The following is a 9,485-nucleotide window of genomic DNA, read 5'->3' on the forward strand; positions in this document are numbered from 1 at the left end:
GTATTTATAGGAGAAAGTGAAGAGATTCAGTTAATGCTATTTTATTCAAGTTATTTTAGCACTTTACTCTTTCTACTTCAGTTGAGATTTCTGATTTGCTGCTGTCTATGTTTCCCGCGAGGTTATCCACCATTGTATATGCAACCACGGAGGCTTAATAATGTCAAAAAACATAACTTTAATATTCCTAATGCCCTTCAACCCAAAAGTTGGGACTTTTTGCCAAATAGTTAGGCCTCAGCTAGACTCATTTTCTTCACCATATTTGCAGTTCAATTCACATTATGTGTTTTGTTTTGGTTTTTTCCTCCCAAACTCCTCTAACATTTTGGGGAAATCCCCATAGCAGGCCTCCCAACACGCCTGATTCTGGTAAGACAGTCACGATTTCATGGGTCCTGGCCCACTAACCTGATTTTATTGCCAGGTGCCCTGCTTCTATTATGGGCTTTCCAGTAATGGAAGTCGCCTAAACCCATCCACCCCGTCCCAATCTCATACCTCCCAATGTTGGGTCATGTACCATAACTGCCGCTCCAGAACTGTTACACAAAATTAAATTAATGTTTTATCTTATTTCTTTTAACTACATAATCATGCTCCCCCTCTTTACTAACCTGGGTTTGATTTGAAAAATGCCCAGACTCTGCCATTGCCTATTAGTGATTTATTCTGAATGAAGAAAGCTGTCCAATAAATGTTGTGTATTCTATTACTGATGAGAGCACATCCATTTGCATTTTGGACTACGTAGTTCCTGCTCAGCACATTCCTTGTCTCCCATATTTCACGAGGCCTTGTAAATTGTAATGGTCTGCTATTTTGCAATCGTACTCATTTGCGAGTGTAAATATCATAATATACTAATGCCATGTTAATTCATTCTCTCTTCTCCTTTCAAAATAGAGATATTATTTGTTAAAAATTACGTTGTAACCAACGTTGTCATCAGCCCTCTATTGTCTCTTCAGACCTTACACCTTACATGGCAATGTTCATTCCAAGAAATCTCGTAGCGGTCTGTTATTTTTTATGTTTTTTTATAGGTTCCACAGTACATACTTAATAAACTTGCCTAGATCTTACATCATTGTGAAAATTGATTTTTCATCTAATTTTCCTCTTGATTTATAAGACATGCCCACTGTTGCAAAAGTTCCTTAGTTATATATATTTCTTCACAACTACCCATTTAGATCTCATGAAGAATCAATTTGCCCCAACAATGCTTCCAAGCCTAGACCCTATATTACATTCAGCAGACCCATGAAGCATATTTCCCCACAGTTCCTGACTGACACCATCAGGATTATTCAATAGAGGGGGAATTGTCAGTAATTAAAAGCAAAATTCACATTTAAGGCCAAAATAGGTAAACTGTAAAAATTCTCCAATTCAGCTACGTATATACTCCCAGTGTAGTTACTTTGGCCATATATTTTACTTTGAATTCTCAATAATTCTCACTTCACTGCATAGACCTGTAAGTCACCTTCGAGTTGTAAAATTTAATATTCTTAAATGTATTTGAGAATTACAATTGATATACTACACAGTTTGTGTTAATCCTTGTCTGAATGTGGTTCTATTTAGTTGTTTGTACATCCCATTGATAAGATTATTATTTTTGAAATTATTAATCAATATGACATTTAAGCAGCTAAAAGAGAACTTGTGGTCCGAGAAATGACTATGAAAAGAACAGTTACTATGGCAAAGTGAGGGAAAAAAAGCAAAATCATTCTTCTGGCTCATATGTAGTGTTTCACACATTTTTGAACAATTTTCCCAAATTGTAGACATTAATATTTTCTTGTGCTAATTGTAATTATTGTTTATACAGCTGTATGCAAGATTATATTTCTGCAAAATACACACTGAACACATGGCAATCCACATTTGTGGTTATTAAATGTTGGATGAAATATCCTGTTACTACTTATGAGTTTATGTGTAATATCACTGGGATTTGCATTAGTCGCCTTGTTCAAAACTACCCACCAGATATTCTCGCATAGAGGACACTGATGTACGTATACAGTTTGGTGAATATTTAAAAAAAAAAAAAAAAAGGGTACTAATTAGAAACATTTTTTTGTTTGATTGTCAATTTCCCTGTTTTAAAGTGGATGTAAAATGTTTTAGTTTTCACTGAAATGTACAATCTGCGCTTTTTAATTCAAGGTATTATTATGCAAAGGCAGGGACTCTTATGAGCTTGGCTACCAGGTTACAGACAGTTGCCTGTCTACTTTTTGTAAGTTAATTGATGGCTGGAAATATGACATACTGTGCGTTAAATTCATTCTGCCAACCTATAGTTGGTGTCCAAATGTTGATGTATATGTGCTGAGAACACAGAACTGAAATCCTTGCAGTATCTAGGGGGCTGCAGTTGGACTGGAATTTGGTATTTGGGAAAGCCCCAGTTTTTGTTAAAACAAATAAAAATGGTTTTACGAAAACTAGAGGGACAGCACCAAGAGGCACTTTGCACCATGACCTCTTCAATAAGCTGTACTGCTTATAGTGCATTCAAACGTCCTGTCAAATTAGACTTATATAAAATGAGAACTAAACTAACTGTAGCTTATTTTAAAGGCTCTTCAGACAAAGCCATCTTACATCAAACTGAGAAAAGGAGAGCCTGGATACTAAATGTTATGTTATACCCTACCGTCCTGCCTGGCGTTGTCCAGTACTTCAGATTGTGAGCATGTTTTGGCAGGGCCTACTGTTCCCGTATGTCATACATGTTTTGTTAGAACTCAATGTTTGTCTTGTTTCCCATTTACAATGCTGTGGAATGTGTTGTCGCTGTATTAATATTCGGAATTGTACAATGCTGTGGAATGTGTTGTCGCTGTATTAATATTCGGAATTGTACAATGCTGTGGAATGTGTTGTCGCTGTATTAATAATCGGAATTGTACAATGCTGTGGAATGTGTTGTCGCTGTATTAATAATCGGAATTGTACAATGCTGTGGAATGTGTTGTCGCTGTATTAATAATCGGAATTGTACAATGCTGTGGAATGTGTTGTCGCTGTATTAATAATCGGAATTGTACAATGCTGTGGAATGTGTTGTCGCTGTATTAATAATCGGAATTGTACAATGCTGTGGAATGTGTTGTCGCTGTATTAATAATCGGAATTGTACAATGCTGTGGAATGTGTTGTCGCTGTATTAAAATTCGGAATTGTACAATGCTGTGGAATGTGTTGTCGCTGTATTAATATTCGGAATTGTACAATGCTGTGGAATGTGTTGTCGCTGTATTAAAATTCGGAATTGTACAATGCTGTGGAATGTGTTGTCGCTGTATCAATAATCGGAATTGTACAATGCTGTGGAATGTGTTGTCGCTGTATTAATAATCGGAATTGTACAATGCTGTGGAATGTGTTGTCGCTGTATCAATAATCGGAATTGTACAATGCTGTGGAATGTGTTGTCGCTGTATTAATAATCGGAATTGTACAATGCTGTGGAATGTGTTGTCGCTGTATTAATATTCGGAATTGTACAATGCTGTGGAATGTGTTGTCGCTGTATTAATATTCGGAATTGTACAATGCTGTGGAATGTGTTGTCGCTGTATTAATAATCGGAATTGTACAATGCTGTGGAATGTGTTGTCGCTGTATTAATATTCGGAATTGTACAATGCTGTGGAATGTGTTGTCGCTGTATTAATATTCGGAATTGTACAATGCTGTGGAATGTGTTGTCGCTGTATTAATAATCGGAATTGTACAATGCTGTGGAATGTGTTGTCGCTGTATTAATAATCGGAATTGTACAATGCTGTGGAATGTGTTGTCGCTGTATTAATAATCGGAATTGTACAATGCTGTGGAATGTGTTGTCGCTGTATTAATAATCGGAATTGTACAATGCTGTGGAATGTGTTGTCGCTGTATTAATAATCGGAATTGTACAATGCTGTGGAATGTGTTGTCGCTGTATTAAAATTCGGAATTGTACAATGCTGTGGAATGTGTTGTCGCTGTATTAATAATCGGAATTGTACAATGCTGTGGAATGTGTTGTCGCTGTATTAATATTCGGAATTGTACAATGCTGTGGAATGTGTTGTCGCTGTATTACTAATCGGAATTGTACAATGCTGTGGAATGTGTTGTCGCTGTATTAATATTCGGAATTGTACAATGCTGTGGAATGTGTTGTCGCTGTATTAATAATCGGAATTGTACAATGCTGTGGAATGTGTTGTCGCTGTATTAATATTCGGAATTGTACAATGCTGTGGAATGTGTTGTCGCTGTATTAAAATTCGGAATTGTACAATGCTGTGGAATGTGTTGTCGCTGTATTAATAATCGGAATTGTACAATGCTGTGGAATGTGTTGTCGCTGTATTAATATTCGGAATTGTACAATGCTGTGGAATGTGTTGTCGCTGTATTAATATTCGGAATTGTACAATGCTGTGGAATGTGTTGTCGCTGTATTAATAATCGGAATTGTACAATGCTGTGGAATGTGTTGTCGCTGTATTAATAATCGGAATTGTACAATGCTGTGGAATGTGTTGTCGCTGTATTAATAATCGGAATTGTACAATGCTGTGGAATGTGTTGTCGCTGTATTAATAATCGGAATTGTACAATGCTGTGGAATGTGTTGTCGCTGTATTAATAATCGGAATTGTACAATGCTGTGGAATGTGTTGTCGCTGTATTAAAATTCGGAAATGTACAATGCTGTGGAATGTGTTGTCGCTGTATTAATAATCGGAATTGTACAATGCTGTGGAATGTGTTGTCGCTGTATTAATATTCGGAATTGTACAATGCTGTGGAATGTGTTGTCGCTGTATTACTAATCGGAATTGTACAATGCTGTGGAATGTGTTGTCGCTGTATTAATATTCGGAATTGTACAATGCTGTGGAATGTGTTGTCGCTGTATTAATAATCGGAATTGTACAATGCTGTGGAATGTGTTGTCGCTGTATTAATAATCGGAATTGTACAATGCTGTGGAATGTGTTGTCGCTGTATTAATAATCGGAATTGTACAATGCTGTGGAATGTGTTGTCGCTGTATTAATAATCGGAATTGTACAATGCTGTGGAATGTGTTGTCGCTGTATTAATAATCGGAATTGTACAATGCTGTGGAATGTGTTGTCGCTGTATTAAAATTCGGAATTGTACAATGCTGTGGAATGTGTTGTCGCTGTATTAATATTCGGAATTGTACAATGCTGTGGAATGTGTTGTCGCTGTATTAAAATTCGGAATTGTACAATGCTGTGGAATGTGTTGTCGCTGTATCAATAATCGGAATTGTACAATGCTGTGGAATGTGTTGTCGCTGTATTAATAATCGGAATTGTACAATGCTGTGGAATGTGTTGTCGCTGTATCAATAATCGGAATTGTACAATGCTGTGGAATGTGTTGTCGCTGTATTAATAATCGGAATTGTACAATGCTGTGGAATGTGTTGTCGCTGTATTAATATTCGGAATTGTACAATGCTGTGGAATGTGTTGTCGCTGTATTAAAATTCGGAATTGTACAATGCTGTGGAATGTGTTGTCGCTGTATTAATAATCGGAATTGTACAATGCTGTGGAATGTGTTGTCGCTGTATTAATATTCGGAATTGTACAATGCTGTGGAATGTGTTGTCGCTGTATTAATATTCGGAATTGTACAATGCTGTGGAATGTGTTGTCGCTGTATTAATAATCGGAATTGTACAATGCTGTGGAATGTGTTGTCGCTGTATTAATAATCGGAATTGTACAATGCTGTGGAATGTGTTGTCGCTGTATTAATAATCGGAATTGTACAATGCTGTGGAATGTGTTGTCGCTGTATTAATAATCGGAATTGTACAATGCTGTGGAATGTGTTGTCGCTGTATTAATAATCGGAATTGTACAATGCTGTGGAATGTGTTGTCGCTGTATTAAAATTCGGAATTGTACAATGCTGTGGAATGTGTTGTCGCTGTATTAATAATCGGAATTGTACAATGCTGTGGAATGTGTTGTCGCTGTATTAATATTCGGAATTGTACAATGCTGTGGAATGTGTTATCGCTGTATTACTAATCGGAATTGTACAATGCTGTGGAATGTGTTGTCGCTGTATTAATAATCGGAATTGTACAATGCTGTGGAATGTGTTGTCGCTGTATTAAAATTCGGAATTGTACAATGCTGTGGAATGTGTTGTCGCTGTATTAATATTCGGAATTGTACAATGCTGTGGAATGTGTTGTCGCTGTATTAATAATCGGACTTGTACAATGCTGTGGAATGTGTTGTCGCTGTATTAATAATCGGAATTGTACAATGCTGTGGAATGTGTTGTCGCTGTATTAATAATCGGAATTGTACAATGCTGTGGAATGTGTTGTCGCTGTATTAATAATCGGAATTGTACAATGCTGTGGAATGTGTTGTCGCTGTATTAATAATCGGAATTGTACAATGCTGTGGAATGTGTTGTCGCTGTATTAATAATCGGAATTGTACAATGCTGTGGAATGTGTTGTCGCTGTATTAAAATTCGGAATTGTACAATGCTGTGGAATGTGTTGTCGCTGTATTAATATTCGGAATTGTACAATGCTGTGGAATGTGTTGTCGCTGTATTAAAATTCGGAATTGTACAATGCTGTGGAATGTGTTGTCGCTGTATCAATAATCGGAATTGTACAATGCTGTGGAATGTGTTGTCGCTGTATTAATAATCGGAATTGTACAATGCTGTGGAATGTGTTGTCGCTGTATCAATAATCGGAATTGTACAATGCTGTGGAATGTGTTGTCGCTGTATTAATAATCGGAATTGTACAATGCTGTGGAATGTGTTGTCGCTGTATTAATATTCGGAATTGTACAATGCTGTGGAATGTGTTGTCGCTGTATTAAAATTCGGAATTGTACAATGCTGTGGAATGTGTTGTCGCTGTATTAATAATCGGAATTGTACAATGCTGTGGAATGTGTTGTCGCTGTATTAATATTCGGAATTGTACAATGCTGTGGAATGTGTTGTCGCTGTATTAATATTCGGAATTGTACAATGCTGTGGAATGTGTTGTCGCTGTATTAATAATCGGAATTGTACAATGCTGTGGAATGTGTTGTCGCTGTATTAATAATCGGAATTGTACAATGCTGTGGAATGTGTTGTCGCTGTATTAATAATCGGAATTGTACAATGCTGTGGAATGTGTTGTCGCTGTATTAATAATCGGAATTGTACAATGCTGTGGAATGTGTTGTCGCTGTATTAATAATCGGAATTGTACAATGCTGTGGAATGTGTTGTCGCTGTATTAAAATTCGGAATTGTACAATGCTGTGGAATGTGTTGTCGCTGTATTAATAATCGGAATTGTACAATGCTGTGGAATGTGTTGTCGCTGTATTAATATTCGGAATTGTACAATGATGTGGAATGTGTTGTCGCTGTATTACTAATCGGAATTGTACAATGCTGTGGAATGTGTTGTCGCTGTATTAATATTCGGAATTGTACAATGCTGTGGAATGTGTTGTCGCTGTATTAATAATCGGAATTGTACAATGCTGTGGAATGTGTTGTCGCTGTATTAATATTCGGAATTGTACAATGCTGTGGAATGTGTTGTCGCTGTATTAAAATTCGGAATTGTACAATGCTGTGGAATGTGTTGTCGCTGTATTAATAATCGGAATTGTACAATGCTGTGGAATGTGTTGTCGCTGTATTAATATTCGGAATTGTACAATGCTGTGGAATGTGTTGTCGCTGTATTAATATTCGGAATTGTACAATGCTGTGGAATGTGTTGTCGCTGTATTAATAATCGGAATTGTACAATGCTGTGGAATGTGTTGTCGCTGTATTAATAATCGGAATTGTACAATGCTGTGGAATGTGTTGTCGCTGTATTAATAATCGGAATTGTACAATGCTGTGGAATGTGTTGTCGCTGTATTAATAATCGGAATTGTACAATGCTGTGGAATGTGTTGTCGCTGTATTAATAATCGGAATTGTACAATGCTGTGGAATGTGTTGTCGCTGTATTAAAATTCGGAATTGTACAATGCTGTGGAATGTGTTGTCGCTGTATTAATAATCGGAATTGTACAATGCTGTGGAATGTGTTGTCGCTGTATTAATATTCGGAATTGTACAATGCTGTGGAATGTGTTGTCGCTGTATTACTAATCGGAATTGTACAATGCTGTGGAATGTGTTGTCGCTGTATTAATATTCGGAATTGTACAATGCTGTGGAATGTGTTGTCGCTGTATTAATAATCGGAATTGTACAATGCTGTGGAATGTGTTGTCGCTGTATTAATAATCGGAATTGTACAATGCTGTGGAATGTGTTGTCGCTGTATTAATAATCGGAATTGTACAATGCTGTGGAATGTGTTGTCGCTGTATTAATAATCGGAATTGTACAATGCTGTGGAATGTGTTGTCGCTGTATTAATAATCGGAATTGTACAATGCTGTGGAATGTGTTGTCGCTGTATTACTAATCGGAATTGTACAATGCTGTGGAATGTGTTGTCGCTGTATTAATATTCGGAATTGTACAATGCTGTGGAATGTGTTGTCGCTGTATTAATAATCGGAATTGTACAATGCTGTGGAATGTGTTGTCGCTGTATCAATAATCGGAATTGTACAATGCTGTGGAATGTGTTGTCGCTGTATCAATAATCGGAATTGTACAATGCTGTGGAATGTGTTGTCGCTGTATTAATAATCGGAATTGTACAATGCTGTGGAATGTGTTGTCGCTGTATTAATAATCGGAATTGTACAATGCTGTGGAATGTGTTGTCGCTGTATTAATAATCGGAATTGTACAATGCTGTGGAATGTGTTGTCGCTGTATTAATAATCGGAATTGTACAATGCTGTGGAATGTGTTGTCGCTGTATCAATAATCGGAATTGTACAATGCTGTGGAATGTGTTGTCGCTGTATTAATAATCGGAATTGTACAATGCTGTGGAATGTGTTGTCGCTGTATTAATAATCGGAATTGTACAATGCTTTGGAATGTGTTGTCGCTGTATTAATATTCGGAATTGTACAATGCTGTGGAATGTGTTGTCGCTGTATTAATATTCGGAATTGTACAATGCTGTGGAATGTGTTGTCGCTGTATTAATATTCGGAATTGTACAATGCTGTGGAATGTGTTGTCGCTGTATTAATATTCAGAATTGTACAATGCTGTGGAATGTGTTGTCGCTGTATTAATATTCGGAATTGTACAATGCTGTGGAATGTGTTGTCGCTGTATTAATAATCGGAATTGTACAATGCTGTGGAATGTGTTGTCGCTGTATCAATAATCGGAATTGTACAATGCTGTGGAATGTGTTGTCGCTGTATTAATAATCGGAATTGTACAATGCTGTGGAATGTGTTGTCGCTGTATTAATAATCGGGATTGTACAATGCTGTGGAATGTGTTGT

The sequence above is a fragment of the Pelobates fuscus genome, chromosome 2 (genome assembly GCF_036172605.1).
Source record: "Pelobates fuscus isolate aPelFus1 chromosome 2, aPelFus1.pri, whole genome shotgun sequence".
NCBI lineage: Eukaryota > Metazoa > Chordata > Amphibia > Anura > Pelobatidae > Pelobates > Pelobates fuscus.